The sequence below is a fragment of the Cygnus atratus genome, chromosome 5 (genome assembly GCF_013377495.2).
Source record: "Cygnus atratus isolate AKBS03 ecotype Queensland, Australia chromosome 5, CAtr_DNAZoo_HiC_assembly, whole genome shotgun sequence".
NCBI lineage: Eukaryota > Metazoa > Chordata > Aves > Anseriformes > Anatidae > Cygnus > Cygnus atratus.
In genome coordinates this window covers 51815955-51838827 of record NC_066366.1, presented here as the reverse complement: position 1 = coordinate 51838827, position 22873 = coordinate 51815955, and the positions used below count along the sequence as shown (strand labels likewise).

At 38.1% G+C, this 22873-nt stretch overlaps 1 non-coding gene across 1 annotated transcript; it reads right to left on the bottom strand.

Moving 5' to 3' along the window:
• Positions 1-381: 381 nt before the first annotated feature.
• Positions 382-484, bottom strand: LOC118258203 (U6 spliceosomal RNA). Its single transcript, XR_004781822.1, has one exon. It is a non-coding gene; the product is annotated as a U6 spliceosomal RNA (small nuclear RNA).
• Between the last annotated feature and the right edge of the window lie 22389 nt (positions 485-22873).

The following is a 22873-nucleotide window of genomic DNA, read 5'->3' as shown; positions in this document are numbered from 1 at the left end:
GGTGGGAAATCCTTTCCCTAGGCAAAGTTACATGAGACTTTCAGTGTGCTGTCTACCAAATCTGTTAAATGACAAAATGCATGTGACTCTAGCACATTGGTTCTGTATGTAAGCTGTACACAAGCAATTACACTTATGATTATAGCACAATTCCAGTATTTCTGCATGGTGGAGGAGCCCACAGAAGTGTGGAGTCCATGTCACTACAGGCTGTTCCATGCTGTGAGTTAGCTGAAAATCTTTTTTTTTTCTTTTTTTTTCCTAATAATTATAGCATGATCTAGCTTGGAAAAGGCCTTCAAGATCATCAAGTTCAACCACCAACCTGACCTACTGAGTTCCACCACTAAACAATCTCCCTTAGTGCCACAGCATAGAATCAAAAATATGGAATGCTTCACAAATTTGTGCTTTATTCATGCTCAGAAGCCATGCTAATCTTCTCCGTATTGTGCCAATTTTAGTATATGTGCTGCTGAACCAGTGTTTCTTGCTTTGGCCTACTCTCAGCTAATATCATAGCTAATATCAGCTGTTATTAGCAATGTTCAACCATCTTAATGAGGTCATTGTATTTGTTTACCCTGAAACACCAAGCTGTTTGTTTTGCTCATCCTGTTTCTTGTGTTTCTCAAATCAGGTTGTTTGAGCTTTGGGAAATGAGTGAACTGGATCTCAGAAGCAGGGCTTTGCCTTCTACAGTGAGCTGATGCAACGGTGGCAGCAGCTTGGGACATTGCATGGTGTGGTACCTGCAGGGGGGACACCTCCTCAGCCCCTTCACTGCATCAAAAAGTCATGTTCATTATCTCCTCAATGGAAAAAATGCCAGGCTGATTTTGACCCAGAGGTTGCTATTTGGACCTCATGGGCTTAATTTTTTTCCTGTTTGATACTAATCCCTAGCACCATGTATATTCAGAAAATAGCTCTATCTTTCTTGGTTCTTACCTTACTAGGATAAGTAATTGGATTTTTTTTCCAAATCCAGTCATAAAACTAGCTCTCCAGAATTTCTCTTCTATTCCTCTTCCAACTAAAATTGCACAAGGATATTCCAGCTTTCTTGTACAAAGTTCATCAGAATTCAACACTGTATGCCAGACAGTATGTTTCTCAGACCGTGAGAGCTGATGAAAAACTTAATACTTTCATAGATTTTTGTACTTATCCAGGCATACACCAGAACTGTACAAAAAGACTTCTTGGAGAGTTTCGGGCTGGCGTGGTTCTGTCCATATTGATGTGGGTATCAAAGTCCTAGAGTAGTATTCATTTTCAGGGAAGGCAGAACCATTTTGGTCAACTGATCTGTGTTTGGTGTTATGACTGGGGAATGACTGAAATATGCAGAATGTAAACTTATTTTGAATTAGAGTAGTTGGAGAACAAGAAAGCAAGCAAAACTGCTGAAAAATGCCAGTTATAAGAGCTGGACAAATTTCTACTATTAGATAATGTAATTATTCCCCAAACTATACTTAATTATCAGGTACACGGATAAATTGGAAATCTTATTCCTTTTTTAAATATTGAAAATTAATTGAAAAAGTCTTTTTAAGACAGATAATTAAACAAATATGCTATGAAACAAGGCCATGTGCAATTTCATTTTATGTGTAAATTACATGTAGGCCCAAAGGGGATGCAGTCTTATTATACAGTTTATTCCTCTATTAGCATTTCAATGAAAGACTTTTCCTCCTGGTTCTGAGGAAAACAAGGAATGCATGAGATATTTGCTGGAGCTGCATACAGAAGGGGGTCCTGGAAAAGTTCCATGATTCCTCCTCTCACACCCAAAAATGAATGAAAGAGTATGGGGTTGTGATCTTTACAGATGAGAGAAGACTGTGGAAGTGTGAAGTACAACTGATTCATTTTGTACTAGACTGGACTGTAACTTGAATCAGGTCCTAAGTCTCGATACTCTAATGTTAGTTCCTTGCTGGAATCTGTTCATGGCAGGATCTTAGTAAAAAGTACAAAACCAGCAGAGATGGTTTTCTTAAAACTTTCTACTTTCTCAGCACCTACCTTCTTTAGATAAATAAATGCCAAAGTCTGAGAACTGTGGCAACTAATCTGAAATGTTTAAATATAGTACAGAATATTTTTAGAAAATCCGAGAAAATCAGCCTCTGAGAATTTCAGCTTCAGTTCTTCCCCTCTTGCTAGGAAGTTCCTGACATCTCTCCCAGACAACTGTGGAGTGTTCAGCCACATAATCATTATCCTTTTGTTTTTTGTTTTTTTTTTGTGCATTTGAGCTTCAAATATATAAAGACTGTTATCTACAGAAACAAGCTATCTTGTGTTCATTTTAAGTTCACACTGTCAAAGGGACATTCTGTGTGTGTATCATCATGGAGACCTTACTTCTATTCTTGCTGTTTGTATGCTTTCTTAATGTCTGAATAAGTAAACCCAAGGGAAAGTACCTACAACTCTTGCCCAATATGACCTAGATATTGCTGTGAAATTAGAAATTGGACTGACAAAGGTAACAATGTGACTGTCATAGCATATCTAGACATCTGATAAACACCATAGTGCCAGAAGACGCTCCTTAAAACAGCACGATGCATTGCAAATTGAGTATATATTGAACATATTAAGAAAAGGATATTGATAGATCTGACAGGGTAGCTGTTAACATCAAACTATCTAATGATTTCTAATATGAATTCAAGGCAATGTCTGTAACTCAAAGCTATTCATGTTCTTATCAATAATCTGGAAATAAAAGTAACTAATGCTGAGAAAAGTGGCAATGTTTGTTGTAATGATTAGGAGAGGACAGAGCAAGTTCATTTGAACAAAATACATTTTAAAATAGCAAAGTCTGCTGTAATCTGGAGCAAGGAACATATCACACTGAAAAATAGACTGAGTATCCTTAGTTTAGTTTATTAGGAAGAGATTTAAAAGTCAGAATTGGGAAGCAAATTAAATTGCCCTCATGATGCCATGGTAAAATAAATAAATAAAATTAAGTCACTCCTTAGTAGTGAAACAACAAACTAGGGACTGGGCATGGGATAAGGGGTGTCTGCATAATACACTGGAGGGAAAAGGATCCTGAAGCACTGCATTCTGTTTTCCCCATGTCAGTAGGAAAAGATGTCCAAAAATTAGGAGTTGCATACATTAATAATAATAATGAAGCTGAAAAAAAGTGTTTTGCACTGAGAAACTCTTTATCCAGAAGTTGACAGAAACACCCAGAATTTCACAGAATCACAGAATTGTAGGCGTTGGAAGGGACTTCCAGAGATCATCAGGTCCAACCCCCCTGCCAAAGCAGGTTCCCTGGAGCAGGTTGCCCAGGCAGGCATCTAGACGAGCCTTGAATATCTCCAGAGAAGGAGACTCCACAACCTCCCTGGGAAGCCTGTTCCAGTTCTCTGTGACCATCACCATGAAGAAGTTCTTTCTCATGCACACTGGAACAGGGTCCCCAGTGAAGTAGTCACTGCACCAAGCCTGTCTGAATTTAAGAAGAGATTGGACTGTGCACTTAGTCACATGGTCTAAACTTTTTGGCAGACCTGTGCGGTGCCAGGAGTTGGACTTGATGATCCTTATGGGTCCCTTCCAACTCGGGATATTCTATGATTCTATGTTGGTGCGGAACTTCCTGTGATCCATAAACTTCCTGTGATATATGAGTTTTCTTCCTGGAAGATTATTCTAGCTGCTAATGAATGTTTTAACCTATCACAGTAGGTCATAACAGCAACCAATAACTACCAAGTGAAGCCACATAAGCGATGAACGTGGCAAAGTACTGAGCAGTCAGAGTGGTTAGCCATTACAACAAACAAAGGTATAGACATTTCACCTACTAACTTTTCTGGATTGAAGCAGGATTATTCTCCGCATTAGTTAAAATAGGTTATTGGGATTAATGCAATGATAATTAAGAGAAAATATATTACTTCAAATATATGGGACATCAGGACAGATGAGCTTGACTGATACGTTGAAATGTATAAATCTTTTTTTGTGTGTGTACAAGCAAAATAGAAAGTGTTCTATATTTCTTCACTGGGGGGGGAAACATTTTCCAAGTAGCGTAAAGGATACTGCCAGTTTACAGAAACTAAAGACAGATCTAAAGATAACATTTACCAGCTTTCCAGATGTACTGTATTTTACAAAGAAGGCTAAACAATGACTAGGTAATTGGTGACTGCTGTTTACTGCAATAATCATCACTGTCACCTTCCTTCTCCTCCTCTCGCATTGTATCTACCTGTTGTCTTTCACCCTATATTTGAATTAAGTGAGAAAGGATTATTATTATTTTAACTAAAATGCAGGCTTGATCTCTGCCTGGAACCTCTTGCTATTACTAAGGTATAAATAAGTAGGTAATAGAGGAGAAAACAAGGTGTGAGGTCTCCTTTATTCATTGCTTTAGATGTTACTTCCTCTCCATTGCTTGATGCTGTAGACAGCATGTGAATGATCTAAAAGTACCATTACATGTTTGAGCCACACAAAGCTATTCAACACAATTCTTTTCAAGTCCCCAGATTATCTTAATATGATTTACAGCTTGCTTGGCACTTTCTAGGAATACCTGTGGTCTCCAAACTTTGTCATTTTTAGCATTTATATAATAACATAAACTGCGATAAAGTGAGGCAATATATCATAATGTCCTGTCAAAATAGAAAAGTAGCAGTAATGATGCTTATAATAGCAATAGTGATGGCAAAAGTTTTCCCTTCTCCCCAAAGCTTATAACAAAGGGCTGCATGAGAAAGCAGAACTTCTGTGACAACTTCCAGCTTTAAAACCCAGTGCAATTCAGTGGCATTTCTCTCTATAAAAATGCAACGTATTTCTCCAGTGATGAAGTAAACTTTCCCCTACTTCTCTGAAGCTACTGTGTGTGTATAAAGGTGGTTTCATTGGGCATGTAACAGCTGGCATAACTCACTTTCCATTCTCTAGAGACTTAATTTAACCCTTCATTTCAAAGTATTTTTGATTTCAAATGGAATAAACTCCCAGTGTTATCTGTGAACTGACTGTTTGTTACAAACATCCCTTCTTGCCAACTAGTGTAATTTAAAGGTCTATTTTTTGCATCTTAATGATGTCATGCACCTTCCTTAGTCAAATGGTCAAGCAGTCTGCAGTTCCACTTGTTTTGTGGGTGTTTTTTTTCATGAAATATAACATTGATCCAGACTCCCTCATTTGTCACCTCTTTAGAGGAGAGTCAGCTGTTAAAGATCTCAGATGTCCTGTTCTCCCACAGATGCCTTTCTGTGGGCTTCTGAAAGAGGGCAATGATAGAAGACATGCTCCTTTGTCTGTCTTGCTGAAAGGTCCAAAGTTATTTCCTTCATTCTTTCTCTTTTAGAGAAGTTTTGGAGATGCTTAGATTTTTAGTCAGAAGCTATAGGTATTTTACTCAGACCTCAGAATGTTCTGTAGGCTTCTCTTGCATGCTCCGCAGGCATTTTCTCCCACTACTGCTAACAACGACATTTTCATTTATTTATATAATCACTGTATATTGAAAACAGTCAGAATTGATATCTAAAATATTATTCTAAATACACAATAAATTAGTTTATTAATGAAAGAAAAAGACAGTACTTACACAAAGACATATCTTTGTTAAAGAGCAGAGTTACATGACTGTCTTGCAACTGAGTTTCTTCTTGAAATGTGCACTCAAAGATTTATATCCCACCTGGCTAAAAGAACAGGTTTACTGGAATCACAATACCTTTTCTCTTCTGATTTTAACTAATCCTCTTATTTTTTATTTGAGTTCACCTCAGACAGTTTGCTCCAGTAACTCCTGCCAAGTACAGTGGATCTAGTATTTGTATTTTCTCAAAATCACATTAAAGTCTGTGGAAGGTGGCAAATAGTTTAGTTAATATCATTAAATGCATTACAGATATCAATTAGTTAAAAACAAACAAAAAAAACTTTATTCTTAAACTTGTACACAGCACACAAGGTGGCCTAATATTTATGATATACCATATATCTAATTTTTTCATTGTATATACAAGACTGTAGGCTTCACAATTTTGTTCATTTTTGTCCCTTGTTAATAATTACTCAAGATAGATATGAACACCTTGCCAATTTTATTGACTAGGCTGTTATGTTACAGCTACCCCAGGTTGTATCTAGACTTACCATCTGATATAATGAAGACTGCATGCTAGGGTTCCTCACTATCCAAACTAACACTTCTGCAGGTAGTGCCATGGTTCCCATGTGGTGCACACCCATGCGTTTACTTTGGAATGAATATGAGGGAGGAGTCTGGCCCTTCTGAGTACTTCCCAGAGCTGGAACACCCTGGGACATGCCCCAGGAAAGGAAATTGGGCAGCCTACCCAGACACAGTAATGTCAACACAGCCTCTCACAGCTTATTGTTGCACATCAATGGACAAGAATATAGTGGATCACTATAGTGATACTACTATGCTTTGTGGACTACGGTATTGACCACATTTTATCTCTGGCCTGGAACTCTTCTGGCCTTCTCTTCCCAATTACTCTCATTTAAGTAAGTTTAATGCCTAATATATATAAAGTACTTTATTGCAAAAATATTGTGTACTAGGGGGAAAAAAAAAGAAAAAAAAAAAGGACAATTTGTCAGTTGTCCACAGATTATTCGATTTCAGTATTTTTCAGCATTTGGGGATAACATGCAACATAACCAGGATCAGGCAGTGGAAAGTTACAAGGTTGTTTTCATGATCAGGCTGTTAAAAAGCGAAAATGTAACTCTGAGGCCAATTCTTGTCAACATGCAAAATTCAGCATTTTATTATAAAATAAAAATTCAGAGCAAAGCATGGTTTAAAAACAAATATGATATATGATGGTATTAAATCTGAAAAGAGAAGTAGAGCATATCTCCAAATATATATGTATACATATATACATAGAGTTCATGTCTATAGTCTTTTCAGTGAAGAATCTGCCAGTCTATGCCACGTTATTAATTATAAATAGATCTTAACCAAAGGATGTATGTTGTGTCTGGTTTTAAAAGCATATAAGGTTCAGATATTTATGGGCAGAAGTTTCCACAGTCTGCCTGAGCAAGAGAAAGCACTTTCAAACTGGAACTTGACACTTGCGATATGCATGTATGTCTCAGTTACGCAGTAGTCAGAGGGGGTAGGCATGCAGAGAGAGAATATTTTATAAGTCGATATCAGTAAACTTCAAAAGCAGGCCCAATGATGGAAGGGAAAGCTGTTCATAAGGTACAGTGAGCAAGAGCACACCTTTAAAAGCTTGGCAAGCAAAAGCCAGAATGTGATAGATGCTGTAATTCAGAACCAGAGGCCAATGCAGCAGAGATAGAGCTGGAGTGATGTACTGCCTGTTCGTGCTGCCAAGGTCTCTGTGAATAAGATGAAGTTTGAAGATCACGTTTCTAGGAGATAGTTCAGCAATCAGTTCTGGATCCTAGGCCAGATTAAACTGCCAAATAAGCAAGAGATCTCTAGGGCTATTTTAATTTGAGTTTATTCTGTGCAAAACCTTAATGCAATTCAATTTACATTTTATATTTTATGTGTTCACAGGACACAGTGGCTCTCTTTTGCTCTTTGAAACACTTTCTGTGAAAGATTGTTTTTCTAAGTGTCCCCCAGGGCAAGTTACAGGTTGATTTAGAGGCATATGATTAAGAAGAACACAGTCCAGAAGAAAGTCTAGTTATGTGCAGTGTTGGAAGCGAATCGGATAAATGTCCCATTACGTGACATTCCCAATAGTAGAAAGTCATGAAAGATCAAGGTCTTCTACAGCTTCTAAATAAAATGAATATGCTTTAGCTGGTAAGTTACCTACAGATGTTAAAGGAAACAGCAAAATATGTCAGGCCTTTTCAGAAGTATATTCACTGCAGTCCAATAGGAATCTTGGTATTAATCATCCACAAGAAAATGGATTCAGATCATTCTTGTGCAGGGATGATTTAAGTTATTTGCTTGTTTCAAGTTTTTGTGTAGGATCTTTACTGTTGCTTCAGGTCTGGGGCATTCTGTGTACCGCTGAATAGAAACAGAGGGTCATCATCTTTAAGTACAATATCATTATGTGTAATAACCTAGATGGATGAATATCACATTAATTTAATTTTTATAAACCAATTCAATATGGCATTACTGGAAAGATTTTGTTCATTTGTGGATTTTTATTTTCTTCATCCAGTTTCTCATTTATACTCAGGGCAGAAGTCATTTCATCTGTTTGATGACATCATGATGTAAGTGGAACAAATCAACAAGAAATTCATCCCTTTGTAAGACTGGTGTGATGAATCATGCTCTGGAGGTGGGGGTCTGTCTCTCTTCACTGCCTACAGAGGCAGCTGAGATAATTGGCTTAGACTAGATGCTTAATTTTTAAATGATTAATGTTAGATGAGACGAATCTTACCTTAAGAGGGTGTTTTTAAGGGCAGTCAGTGTGTATACAAATGTAATTAGTAATACCATTATGAAAGTCCTCCATTTAATCAGAGAGATTCAAATGTGATGCTTTTCAGTGATAATCAGCATTCAAAATCAAACACCTTTTTAGTATGTCAGATACTCATTGCATATAAGTGTGGATCAGGATCCAGTGGCTTTTCTTTCAACATCTTATTTACAGATAAAAAGATTCTTGTGTACTGCTATTCCACTTCGTCCTGTGTTGCCTTAACCATAGCCATCAGTAGGTCTCTCATGCTGCAGTGTGATATCCAGGACTGTTTTACAGTTCCAGAAACACATCTTTGAAGAAAGTAAATTGCTATATTCTGCAGCTGTGTTAGAAAAGGTGCTCTGCAATTACAAGTGAAGCGGTTCATTCATCCTCTGTTCAACTTAACGCACTGAAGTGGTTGATGTAAGAATGGTGTAGTCTGAGGGCATTTTGAGAAAAATAGCTAACTGAGTAACTTTCACCAAAAACAGCCTAAAATTCAAAATAGTGCCAAATATTTCCAAGCATTAGGTTTGTTAGGACCCAGGAGGATTCCAGTTTGCCTATACTCCATGATGTAAACTGTATATCAACTGATCAGAATAGCTCTACTGAGATTTCCATCCGTTTATGTTATTGAGAGCAAATCAAGTACACACATACTTAAGAACTAAGAAGGCATTCATTTTTCTTTTGATTCAGTTTATTCAATTGATTCTATTACTGAATAGTGCCAAAGGAAATTTTGAAGCGATCAGGTTAAAATTTATGTGAGCTAAAAGAAAGAGGTGGCTTAATTGAATAAGCACACTTAACTCATTAACCCTATGCCACTGGGACTAGTCAGTATGAACCCCGGGCTGCTAATAATCACAAAGGTAGCAAAGTTCTGCTCCTTGCTCTTGCACAGAAAAGAAGAGGGGTAAAAGCAGTCAAAGGGAAAATACAGGTGGTCTGTAGATATTATTGGAATAAGACGGAAGACAAGGGCACAGCATAAAGTTATTAGCACTTGGCTTTCTAGCAGAAAATTCTGCATTATTATAAAGCTGTTTTTTCCTCCCAGTATGAACAGAACTTATTAGTTAGGAAGTGGAACAGACAGTTGCTGCTTTCACTATCATGAGTTATGCGAATGTGAGAAAGGTTGGGTGGTTTCAAACAAGAATGAAGAAATACAGTAGATCAAAGACCAATGACCCCATCTGACCTGACTTAATATATACATGCATTGGAAAATGGAGATGTGACGGGAGTCTGTTTCCACCATTGCTCAGGATGCAGGGAAGTGGGGGCTAAGGGGAGTGGTGGGCCATCTTTAAATATCTGGAATTCTCAAGAGGGTGTTTAGTAAGCTGTGAATAGGTCCAAGCTTCCAAACTGGTAATATCTATTTGTTTAAGTCCAACTAAGGCCACATCAGTTCTTCATCCTTTAGAGCCAGAGAAGGTCTTATAAAGATTATGCCCTCTGTAAAAGTTGGTGGCAACATTTCATGACACATTTCATAAGCTCTCCAAGGCTGAAAAAGGAGCTTCACCTTAGTGGTATGATATATATAGTTTACAAAATAATTTGGGAGCACTGGGAGGTATTATTTAAATACTTGAATACTCTCCAGCCAGAGAAATATTTGGTGTACCTAAGGATGTTTAATGCTTACAGTAACATCCTTATCTCCTCACTGTCCCATTGCCTAAATGAGACCAGTGTTTACATGAACAGTCTCTGGCTCAAGCTAAATCTAGACAAGATGTTAGTGATGTTTTTGGAAAAAGGAGATACTTGCTAAAAACCACATCGCTGTGGTCAGGTTAAAAGTTCAACTTCAGATTCTTCACCTATAGCTTAGAGGCCTCAGCAATCTGTGAGTTCAGGACCTCTGCCTACATGCATAGGAGTAAGTCATATGAATACTAGATGGAAAAAAAAATCTACAACATTGTCATTAAGTCCATTAAAATTCTGTATTTTTGAATGTTTATTTTCCCAAATTCCATATTTTCAAATAGAGAAATTGTAGGTTGCCAAAATGTATGTTTAGAAAAATGAGAATTTTAGAATTATTTCACATTAAGATTAAATGAGCACTTTACATGTTGAAAATAAAGCACTTTATCTGGAAAGATGAAGTGGTTCATTTATTTTCTAACAAAAAAATAATTTTCAGCTTTCATCTGGAGTCAGGATTGCAAAATCACTACTGAAATACAGAGTTCCAGCACTAGTGATTCTAGATTGCCCTGTCCAAAATTATAGGTGAAGTACAGTCCGCTATATGTATACCATTCCTAACAGATACTGTGTATTATTCTGAAAGACCTCCCAGTAAGGTTGTTTCTAGACCATCAGTAACCATCAATGTCATACCATCAGATTGAAGTTTGTCAGGTTGGAGGTTTTCTCCTGATGTTCAGCCCACATCTTTGCTGTAGCAAAAAGAAGCTGCTTGCTTCTTTCCTGTCTCTAATTTTGGGAGCCACAGCTAATGTATGTTGAGAGAGGCTCAAAGTAGCATCAAGGATGCTGCTACCATTGCTGTTGCTAACTGCAGGAAAAGGACAGTCTAGTAGCTGGCATTTCCAGAAGCTGGGGTAGGGGGGCTGTCTTAGGTGGGACATGCCCTAGAAATCACAATGCCTTGTTGTTGCTTTAAACTAGGAGCTAAAGCTAGCTGTATTCAGGAATAGAACAAATGCATTATGTTCCCTTCTGCCCTCTCTTACCTAAACAAGCACGTTACTTTAACTTTCTTCATAGGTAAAAATCTCTTTGGTCTGCTAGTGTACTCCCAAAGCTTGAGAAGCACCACCAACCCAAACTATAATCAAAGAATTATCTTCTGTGCCCTACACAGGGTAGACACCACAGAAAACAATGTCTTTGCAACAGCATTGCATTATTTTTTGTTGTTGTTGTTTATCTGACAATTCTTAATACCATAAGAATATTCAGATTTTGAAAAATAATTTACTGCAGCCTGATTATTCAAAACTTTCAACTGGCAGAACACAAGCTTGATTAAAGACAGCTTTTCCTGCAATGAGTATGACCTTCCATGACAGAATCACACCTTTGGAATAATGGACGAGCAACAGAAAGGGTAAGACTGATGAGTTCAGGAAATAGAGATCACTTGATGAGTGGCCTATAAGTTCCCATCCTCTCTTCTAAGACTGGTCACAATTAGCTTTGTCTTCAGAATGGAAGTCTGTTCTTTTTCAAATACCCTATTAATAAAGACAGTTACATAATATTACATTTAGATAATATTTGAGATAACAAAACACCAAGAAAGGGAGACAGATTACAGTAGGGACCCACAATAATTTCAAAAGTTCCTCAGGAAGCTGCATTCTTTAAAGTGGTTAAATTTCTTTATGTTTAGGCTCATATGCAGAACAGTTTGTCTTGGACACTGCAGTACTCTGTATTCTGGGGAATGACTGACATGGCAGAAATAAGCCCAAATTTCTGGGAAAAAATCCACCTGATTTTACATTTTCTATGGTATATCTGTAGTGCCTTTAATGCTCATTAGTGACTGAAAATATGGAATGTGATAATTCCTTATTCATTAGGAGATGTACATTACTGGAAAGTTGAGAGTCAGATTTTCAGATGCTGTATCTAAATGAATTAATGCATGTCTGCAAACTGAGTCCAGATAGATACAGTTACATTTTAAAGTTTTAAAGGAAAACATGCCATTATTTATTTAGTATTTTAATATTGAAAAGTGCCAAGTACATCCTTCAATAAAACTATTTTTTACTTTAAGACTGGCATGTTTAAAGAGAGTCAGCTGTGGCCAGTGTCAGTAAGTGTGCTAATAGGATGGTTGACAGCTCCTGTGGAACATTTTCACAGCAGCTGCATTATTGGTTCATGAAGCATTCCCTCAAATATTATGAGTGACAACAAACCTGGAAATGGTGCAAGAAAGACGCTTCCAATCTATGAAGACAGCTCACGTTTGAATTCTCCAACACCAGACCATTATGCAATCAACCAGCACTCCATCTGTACTGTAACCACATGTCACAGAACAGCATTGTCTTCCTGGGAAGCAAGATACATCACTTCTTAAGACTAAAATAAACTGCCTTGAAACTGTAGGATCTTTCTGTCTCAACTGGCACATTCAGCCAGCATGTAGTGGGTTAATATTTTTCCTTAGTTTATGTTCCTTTGGGCTAAACTGGACTTACTGAGAGAGAATACCCAGAGGTCAAATCTGAGTTAGTTTCTCAATTTTCTTCAATTAATTCTTATATTAAAGTGGTAACAGACTGTACTCAGCTTTCAAGGGAACTGCAGGCATACTGCTGTGTAGTTGTTCTTAGTGTTGGCTGAATCTCTGGCATTTAATCTTTGCTAAGGAAACCCAGGTGGGTGCTTTATGATTCTCCAGTACTTATTTTGCATCTCCCACCCTTCTGCTTTCCTTGCAGAAAACAAAACTTTTTAATGCCATATAACCCACCTGGTTTGTGAGTCTGTAATGGGAATACTGTTTTCCTCAAATGGAATGCCAGAATTGCAGCATTAAAGCTAGCCTTGAATTTGTGTGGTGTGGTGGTTTAGCACCCTAAGGCAGCTTTGGGAGGATTTGTGCCACCTATCAGTCCACATTACACATGTGCCTGTAGGCACTTAAAGGAGACAACTATGTTAGGGATTGAATCCATTTACCTCAGATTCCCTTTGGAGTTAGTGAAAGAGGAGGCACCTTAGGAGGTGATCAGACCTTGGGATGTTGTTATACTACTCACTGTGCTACAGTGCCTCAGTGAGTCAGCTGCATACCAAACAGTGGGAATCTCAGCTTACTCCCGGTACATGCTGTAGGGTAGATCTCAAAACTGGACGTAAGCTGGTCAGTCTCAGAAACCAACAGTTCTGCTGTAGCTCAGAAGTTCGTGTTTACATTTGTTTTCCTATCTCCTTCAAACTCCATCTTCCATTTCAGCATTCAACATCAACTGTCTTTACAGAAAAAAAAAAAAAAAAAAAAAAAAGAAAATCTTTGTCTTTTACTGGTTGTTTCTGACCACCACAGTAACAGTGGGAAAGATGGAGAACATATGTAGTGCCGTGATTTGTCCACACTGTCAATATGCTTGCCCTTGAATAAGCACTAAACAAAAAGGTCACCTTAAGAATCCAAAATAATGGAAAGGTTGAAAAGGATCTCTAGAAAACAGCTGTTCCAACTCCCATGCTCACAGCAGGGTCACCAAGGACTTTGTCCAGTTGGGTTTTGTATATCTCCAAGGATGAAGACCTCTTTGGGATTTTTTTTTTTTCTTCCAATGTTTGACCACTTTCATGGTAGAAAAGCTTCTTGTGTTTGAACACAACAGGATTGTTATGGGCTGACAATATATAAATTCTGCTAAGGTAAGTGGGAGCTGTCACATAAAAGGAAAAAAAAAATCTGAGTCCAAGAGTTAGTTGTTTGTGTCAGAGGACAGTATGTCTGTGTGCTTTGTCTTGGAAGCTGAGAACGTGGTTACAGCGTGGGACCAGAGCCAAGGGTGTGGTGCTCAGCTCTGGCAAGGTTAAACAAGGAGAAAAATGGTTCTCAGCCTAGAGGATAGGTGTGTGCTGAAGGTTTCTGAGAAGTTGTTTGGCATAACTTGGAGGGAGATTTTGAACCATTTCAGGTTGGCAGAGTTTTAATTCGGGAAAGGAATGGAGACAACTGGCAAATGAGTTTGTGGGCGAATAGGTGATATACTGGTGGTAAAAGGGCAATGGTAGACAGATTGGAAGAAGATTGACTGACTAGGGCTTCTTAGAAAAAATGGCAAGAGTCATTGGAGATTAATTACTGTTTTCTCACACCCTTTTTCATTCTCAGGCAACCATTTATTCCCCTGCCATTTTCATATCCATTTCCGACCTTTCTTTGGGGGAAAAAATGGTAAAGCCAGGAACTTATAAGGTCCGTTTGAAAAATAAGCGTGTCTGTGATTTAATAGTCTACTTTAATGCCATATATGTTCCATAGATAGGGAGGAACAGCACAGCCCATAGAATCAAGTGTGATTTACAGCCAAAGTAGGGTCACATCTCCCAAGGGTTCTATTACACTCAGAGAACAATTAAGATGCTTTAAAGATTGCATGGCTCTTTATTCTTCCAGTAAATTGCTGAAAGGTTCATATAAGGCTGAAGGTGGCTGAATAGACATTTTCAGCTTCACAAGCATTTTTTATTTGCCATTACTGGAGGACTGCAGTCTGGGAAAAGCCACGGGCCCAAAATAAGATGATAGAAGGAAAGTAGAGAAGGGGTTTATAAATACTACCAGGAGTGGTGCATTGAATCAGTGTGTATTAAATAGATAATGTATGGTCTGAGAGGTGACCTTTAAAATTTAGACAAATTATATCTTCAAGCTTGGTTCCTTAAAAATTTTCCTTTGGATTATTTGTATTGAAAGGAATGCAGTCATTGTTTTACAGAAAATATCAAAATTTTCCTTCACTTTCTTCTCTTTTTTTTGTACCTAGAAACTCATGTACTACATTATTCTAAAAGAACTTAAAGCTATTGTTTCCCTTCAGAAGACTTAGGAGAGCTTAAATCACATTGGCACCTGGATATGTGTATTCTGTTATTTATTGCCTTTCTTTACCATTTGGTGGTATGCATTCTTGTCTCTTATTTCCCATTCATGGTTTGAGTTTGGGGAGTAGAAAAACAAGATGAAAGAACAAGATTAAATTCTTATAAAACAATATGCCATTGACTTTACATATGAACTGAACCTTGGCTGAGTTCTCTTTCGTGATTTTCTACTTCAGAAATGGTCAAGTTTTTGCATCTAATATTGTTTGTCTTCTGTTTCATGATAATGCTTCCACAAATTTTAAATATCACTGTACAAATACAATACATACATGTGTACCTATTTTCCTTATTAAAAGCAGAGGTACTTTTTAGATAATTCTTATGATTGCAGAGGTCCTGGAACATAATTTTGGTTTAGTCTTTTGTTTCTGTAGTCTACTGTCCAAAGCCTGATCCAGATTGAACTGTTAGACATTCAGATTAATTTTAAAGGCAGCACACTGCTGTAATAGATCAAAAGAGGTTTGAAGAGGACTGTTCTGTAGAAAAGACCTCCAACAGTCTAGAACCCACATAGTCATCTTTATGGTGGCATTCTATGAGTCTGGAGCAAAGTAGGATACAAAATAATTTTCCTAATATGTGATAGCTTTCGAGATAAAAATAAAACTAAATAAATAATAAAAATAGAAATATAGAGCATTCTTAAATAATTTATATGGAAAAGATTGGATGTGTCTATCAAAACTTTTCCTGCAACAATTTCAGAATAATTTTGTTTTTATTTTTCCATTTTAAATTTTTTATCCTTTTAAAGTTAAAATTATTATAATCCCAAACCAGAAAATTATCACTATATAGTGTATTTAAGTTTTCATTTAGAAAATATTGCAATGGAATATTTTTGACAAAAATTGTATTTTTTTCCAACTTTCAGAGTGGAACAATTTAAGAATAATTATTGACAAATTCCTTCAGTTTTCACAATTTCTTTTATAGAAGCCACATAGGGGCCTCCTCTAATATACTCTTAGATCAGTATGGAGGTAAAAATTATCATGCCGAAAAGCTCACATACAGCTTTTCTGGTTCTTGATTGACTTCTTCTAAAGGCGTGGACCATGACCTTCAAGTTTTCACCATTTTACCACTGTGCTATGCAGCTCCAAACAGGTTCTTATGTTGTCCACATCACTATAGTATCTGGATGTCCCACAGCAGTGCATTAAGCAACATGACTGACATTGTCACATGTAGTTTGTTCTTCCATTCTCTCCCCTGGGGGAGTAATGGGGTGTGCTGGCTTGTTTTGGTGTGTCATTTTCACACATCCATCATCGTGTAATACTCCTCCTTTTATTAGCTAATGTGGCAGTAGTTTTTATCCTGGGAGAAACACACTTCCCATGAAACCAGTATAGCTCCTGAAAGGATTCCTTAAAACAGGTCAGCATCATTATCCCCTCACTTCCCAGCCACACTTGTCTCAGCAGCATACCTCTCTCAGTGGGCAGTAATACTGAAGTCATGCCAGAAGCTGGCACATTCAGGTAGCACTGGTTTGCAGCACTGAAAACCACCAGGCTGATCTAATCTATGCTTACGCAAATTCACCATGGAGGTATGGAGGTGACTCTCCGACACGTTCACTAGTGGCTCTGCACCTTGATTGCCAATGAGTTGTGTAAATCATGAAAAGTATAGCTCTCCTATAATTTCAGCTGCAATAGTGGCATGAGTATCGTTGCCTCTGCACCACATCAGACACATACAATGCTGCATCTCGCTTGACGTCAAAGTAACACCACTGTTATTCATCTAGGTCAGAGGTACAAGCACTTTTTCCAAAACAAACTGACACTGAAATGTCCAGTAAAGTAGTTATTGACCTTTGAGAAAAAAAGGTAGTTTGTGCTTGATAGTTTGTGTTTCTACATGACATTATATATTCTCAGTGACTTCCTTTATCTGGACAAGAACCTAATGAAATTCCTGGCTGGGTTTCCCACACTGAAATAACAGTATGTCTACCTTTTTTTATTTTCTTTAAATTTCCCGCATACAAACCAGATGAGAGGCATGAACGTAGTTCCTCCTCATTAGGACACTAACCCAAATAGAACATTGTCTTATTCAATAATCCCCTTAACATCAATGGTGTTAATCCTGCAATAAAGCTACTGTAATGATTTACAGCAGCTGTTTTACTTTCTCCACCAATATCCAATTTGAATGCATCAGCCCAACATAGAGGGTTGATACTGTCTTGTCTGTGTTTGCATGTAAGAAGTGAGACTGGAAGCAGAGAAGTGAAGTGATTTCCTAAGGACGCGAAGGAAGTCGGTGAAAAGAAGGACTAGAGGCCAGTTCTTTCTTGGCCAGGTTACAATCCTGAGTACTGAAGCTAAACAAAGGAGGTCAGGCCTCAGACATGCAGAAAATGGAAGAGTGAGAGACAAAACATGGTGCATGGTATTTCAGATTCAAATAAGAGTACATAACTGTGCACGTGATTTCTCAAGAAGGTGACAGATAAACAGGACAGCTCTGAGTTAGGCAAAATGCCCATGCTGAAATCTCAAACTGCACAAACTTGGTCTCACCTTGTGCTTTGGTAGCAAGTCAGAATCATCTTGGATTACAGGAGGGTTCTTAGTGTTTCTTAGATACAGCCAGGGCACAGTTTCTAAGAAAAGTGCACACATTGTGCCTAATTTCAGTAGAAAATTTTTCTTAGCTTTGTTCTGAGAAAGTGCCTGTAAATGACAATTCTTCTGTGTTTAGGGATGACAACATTGAGTAGAAATGAAGAAAAAAGGGAGGTCATTAATACAGTAAATGTCTAGAGGCTATTCAAGGCAAATAGATGAGGGAGTGACAGACAGATCAAGCTTTTCCTTACAAGAGCAGGATGCCTTGATACTGGGGGGACTGCAGCATTTTCAGAGACATTTTGACCAAGTACCTGATCTGTCATGTGAGGAGCGAAGAATGCTGGAGTCAGGCTCAGCAGATTATGTATCAGTCTTCCTGTGCAAGTTGCTGCTTGCACCTGGGACCTTGCCAGGGAAGGAAGGAATGAAAACATCTTCCCTTGTTATGGGCATTTCGTAAATGAAGGAACCTTGCTCCGGGTGTGGTGGGGAAAAGACTTGCAGTTGCCCTTTATGAAACAGCATTCAGAGCTGGAAAGATTCCTATTGGTTTCAGGGTGCTGTGGTTCGTGGCTGAAGGGAAATCTTAGGAAGTTGAGCTGGCAGAATTAGTACCTCCAGGATGGAAATTGGATGGGATGTTATTTCTGCTTGTTGGTAGAAAACAGGCTAAATTTGAAATGTATAGTTGTTTCAATGATTAGTTTGCAGGCTTCTGCTCTCATGTTTTGGCAACAAATTACACAGCCAGTGGTGTCTGTATAGGAACATAGGTGTGTACTCAGCAACTATTTAGGTTTATAGGACCTGGGACTGACAGCTGAGGTACCTGTAAAAAAACTGTTCTAATGGAGAAAAGGCTGAGGCAGGCTGAACTAAGCTTGTCCTGCCAGGCTTCCTTTGAACTCTGCTAGATTTCATTCACAGATGTATTTGTGGTGGAGGGCAACGCTCTGATCTTTGAAACCCCAGTCCCTGTCCTCGGTGACTCCTCTCTCACACGCTTTTCTAAACTCAACTAAAAAGAAGGGCATGAAACAAGGCAAGGGGAGAAGAAAGGGAATAAACCTAAATAAAAGTTCCCAGTGTAATGTTGTGGCCAAAAGGTCTGAGGAGATACTGTGATCTATGAATAAGAGCCTATTGAGTCTGAAACCTTGGCCCCTCTGAAGTCAGAAACAAAATTCCCAATGACTGCAATGGAATTTGGGATTTTTCCCTCTCAGTCTCAAGTGCACTGAGAATTAGAATTTCCCAGTTTTACTCAAAAAAAAGGCACACTAAATAAATCTTTTGCAATACTTCAGAATGGAGGGAAGCACTGTCACAGGCTGTATTTTCAAAATCATAGCCCTATAGCAAGAAACTTCCACAGCTTTTTGTCTTTGGTAGGGATTGGTGGGGAAAGATGGCGGGGGGGGGGTGTTTCCTTGGATGAACTTGTCTGTTTTAAAGAATTTATTGCTGCAAGTCCAGTCCTACAACACAAGCAAATGTCTAAAGGAGTTTTATTATTGTGACTTCTGCAGGAACAAGTTTAGCTTTTAATTTGGTTAAAGCTTGTTTATGAAGTAGTCTTCCTAACCTCTGACTACCACATGCTCATAGCATGTAATGCATGAAATGGTGTGTTTTGAATCCTTACTGTAGAAATAGTAGCAGTGTATACTGGAAAATTTTACAGCTGCTAACATAATCACTTTATTTATAACCATACTAAATTTGCTTGCTAAAACGAGGCTGTTTAGAACTATTTTGCTGACAGAAATGAAGACAATATGAATATATGTTAGCAATTAAAAAACACGATTTTTTTAAATAACAGAACAGAAAAAAAAGTTAATATTTAAATTATTTTATTTTGATAGGCAAGTGTATAGGAATTTTTGTCTGTAAGACACTAGGCATCTGTAAAGTCTGACAGTAAAACAGATATCATTCCTCATATACTTTAATTGGATTCAGTGCTGTTGATTTAAAGTAGTGTATTTTTGTGTCTCATTAAAAGATGAAAGAGACTATGAAAGCTGCTTCTTTACTTACTTTAAAGTAAATACTTCCTGGACATGCCTTTTTAGGTGGAACAGCACAGGGAAATAAACATGATTGAACTAAGTTTTTCAGAGCCAAAAAATTATTTCCTACACTTTTGCATGGCATTGCAATGAGTAAGTCCAATCAAGAAAAGTTTGGGGGTTGGTATGAGTTACATTTGCAATTGCACAGTTTGTCAGATCAGAAACATGACATCTCCAGTGTAGGTCGACCAAACTGTGCCTGGTAATGGCTCTCAGTGTGCTTCTCCTGTGTCTAAAGGGACATTGCATTCATTGCTTTTTGCTGGGTACTGCCACCATAAAGCTTGGTGTAATGGCTATCTCCCTAGTCTGGGTGTAAGGATGGTGGACTGGAATGTGCCAAGGATGTTTGTCCTTCAGCTATTTTGGAGAGTAACAGAGTCTAAGAAGGACTAATTGGTGGTTGAATCAATGCAAAGCACCTCTAAGCCAGATGTATGGAATTGCGAAGCCATAAACTCCTTTTTCCTCTGATTTCTCCTGTCTTTCATTTAAGTGCCAGAAATGATGGGCTGTGAAACTGGGTTGTGCTTGGGTACTAGCAGGTCACGTTTCACATACACTTTGAAGACAATGTTTTATGGCCAGATACGCACTAACTCTGTCCATTCTCCAAACCTCATAGGTACAACTGTATAGGGCTGACCCAAGACTCAACAGAGTCGATGGAAATATTCTCACCTCCATGCATGAACTCCAGTTTAGATCTTTCTGTAACCACTGAGGTATGACTCATTCTGGAAAGGACAAAATCACACCCATCTACCCCATCTTCCTTAACAGCTTGCCACATGGATCAGATGCATCAAAGACAGTACACAGAAACCTCTTTTAGCACTGATGACAGCAAAGTCTGTAAATTTGGGAAAGTTTCCAGCAGTGACATGTAGATGAGGTAGATGATCTAAGCAGGGTTTTCCATCCTTGATTTCCACTTGTCCATTTTTCTGCTGAATTCTGTGAACCAAACTGTTAATAGCCGGAGGCCTGGTAACTTGGCAAGTGTGAAAGAAGCTGGTGTGGGTAAGCCTGCATGGGCAGACCGCAGATTTGACATCCGGGTTCTGATCAGATCTGAACAAGAATTTTAATGAATCAGCACAGGTATTTACCTCCATTGGACAGTTACACTAAACACGCTTGGGGCTGGTTAGTATCAAGACAGGTAACTTCCAGAGGAAAATAAGGAAGAAAGAGAGAGAGCAAGAGAGGCACCACTCCTTCTTTTGAACATCTCATAAATTAAAGTCTAAACTTCATTAAAGAATACATATCTGCTCAAATGCCTTCTTCCAGATAAGATACATGTAACTGAGGTACAAGATCACTTGTATTAATTATGTTGAAACTTGCATAGCTAATCCTGATACAACTCACACAGTTGAAGATATTTTAAAAAAATAAAAAATAAATTTGCTATCAAAGAAAACTATATTTTAGTTTTATATCACAGCTAATAATGAGAAATAGAATTATTAGCAGTATTATTAGCAGATGTTACTACTGTGTCTATACCTGTGAGACATTCATCATCCAGAGCTTCTGGCATGTGGCTAGTTTGATGAAATAACTGGGGTTGACTTACTGGGCAGGTTCTTCATCCTATTTTTGTAAATATTTTGCTCTTGCAGAGTCTACCTCTAAGAAGGGTGCCTTACTACTATCAGCAGCAACATTGACAAAAGGACTGAGAATCTATTATTTTTATTCATGTATTTATTTATTTATTTTCATTCACTTGTGTGCTGGTAGCCCAAAATAGGACAGTTCAGTCTTATTTTGCTAAATATCTTGCAAACATTATAAAATCCCACACACAATGACTTATGTCTTACCCATCAGACAACAGACCTATGGTATGAAGGTCTGTAGGGGCTCAGTCCACCCCTAATTAAATATATCAATGAAATACCTCTTAGCAAGTGAGGCCCAGAATTTCTGGAGAGACACTGGGATGCTTCCTTTCCCTTTGGCTGTCTTGTGGAGCACCAGTGGACATAAGAAGGAATAAAGAAAAGATGAGGCCAAGAAAGGTCAAAGCTGAACATTTCCCCTATATTCTGAAGAGGGAACTGTTTCAACTAGAATTGGCTCTGCATTGCCCAAGGGCCAGCCTACTGCTCAGACCCTGTTCCTACTCCCATCTGTAAGAAATATTTCCTATATGTTCAGCTATTTGGTGCAAAGCAGATTCCATATGGTGGGAGATATAAGACTTCTGGGAATATGACAGTTTATAGCAGTTTTGTTGGTAATGGTCATGGATCTTATGTGTTGAAATGCGTACCGAGAACCTGGCATGAGCTCACAACCATACAAAAGGACTGTGTCACGCCACGCTTCTCAGTTTGTGGTGAAATACAGAGGGGAAAAACAGGAGAAATAAGATACAGCCAAGTTTAACTTTTACAGAAGAAAACAGCGAGGATGATGCAAAGGATTTTCTGAATATCCAGAATGGGGGGACTGTGGTTTGCACATTCAGAGTTAACTGGCAGTGTGTGGCTAACACAGTTTGGAATAAATGGGCAATGTAAAATATACATGATCTGTTGGTTTCTCTGCACAGCAATTTCTTTGATGTTTGCTGTAGTGTCTATTTATAAAATTTGTGCTTGCAGGCGGGACAACATGTGATTCCTTTCCCCCCCTACAGCATTTCAAGGATTTTGTTTCCTTATTAGATTTTCTTTAAAATTAGGAGAAATGCAAGAAGAAAACCCTAGCCCTTCAGGGCCAGTTGCAAAGATCCTTTGTGCATGTTTTCAGGCTGCAGGTTGAATATACAGCTACAATTTCTATTCTGAATAAAATGTTAAGACTTTACAACAAAGGAGACAAGGTGCAGTACTCTGAGTGTCACTGTCCCTGGACAGAAGCAGAGATCTTTTAACCCTATGCACCAGACTGTCCTGTATGATGACGTCAATTGCCAGTATGTAGTGTATTTGATATATGTCTTTATTGCTGTAGATCACAACAATGTCAGATGAAAAAAGTGATGGGTGGCAGAGGAATTGTTTTGTGTAATAGTTAATAATAAAAATAATAATGAAATAATTAAATTAAGCAGCCAACC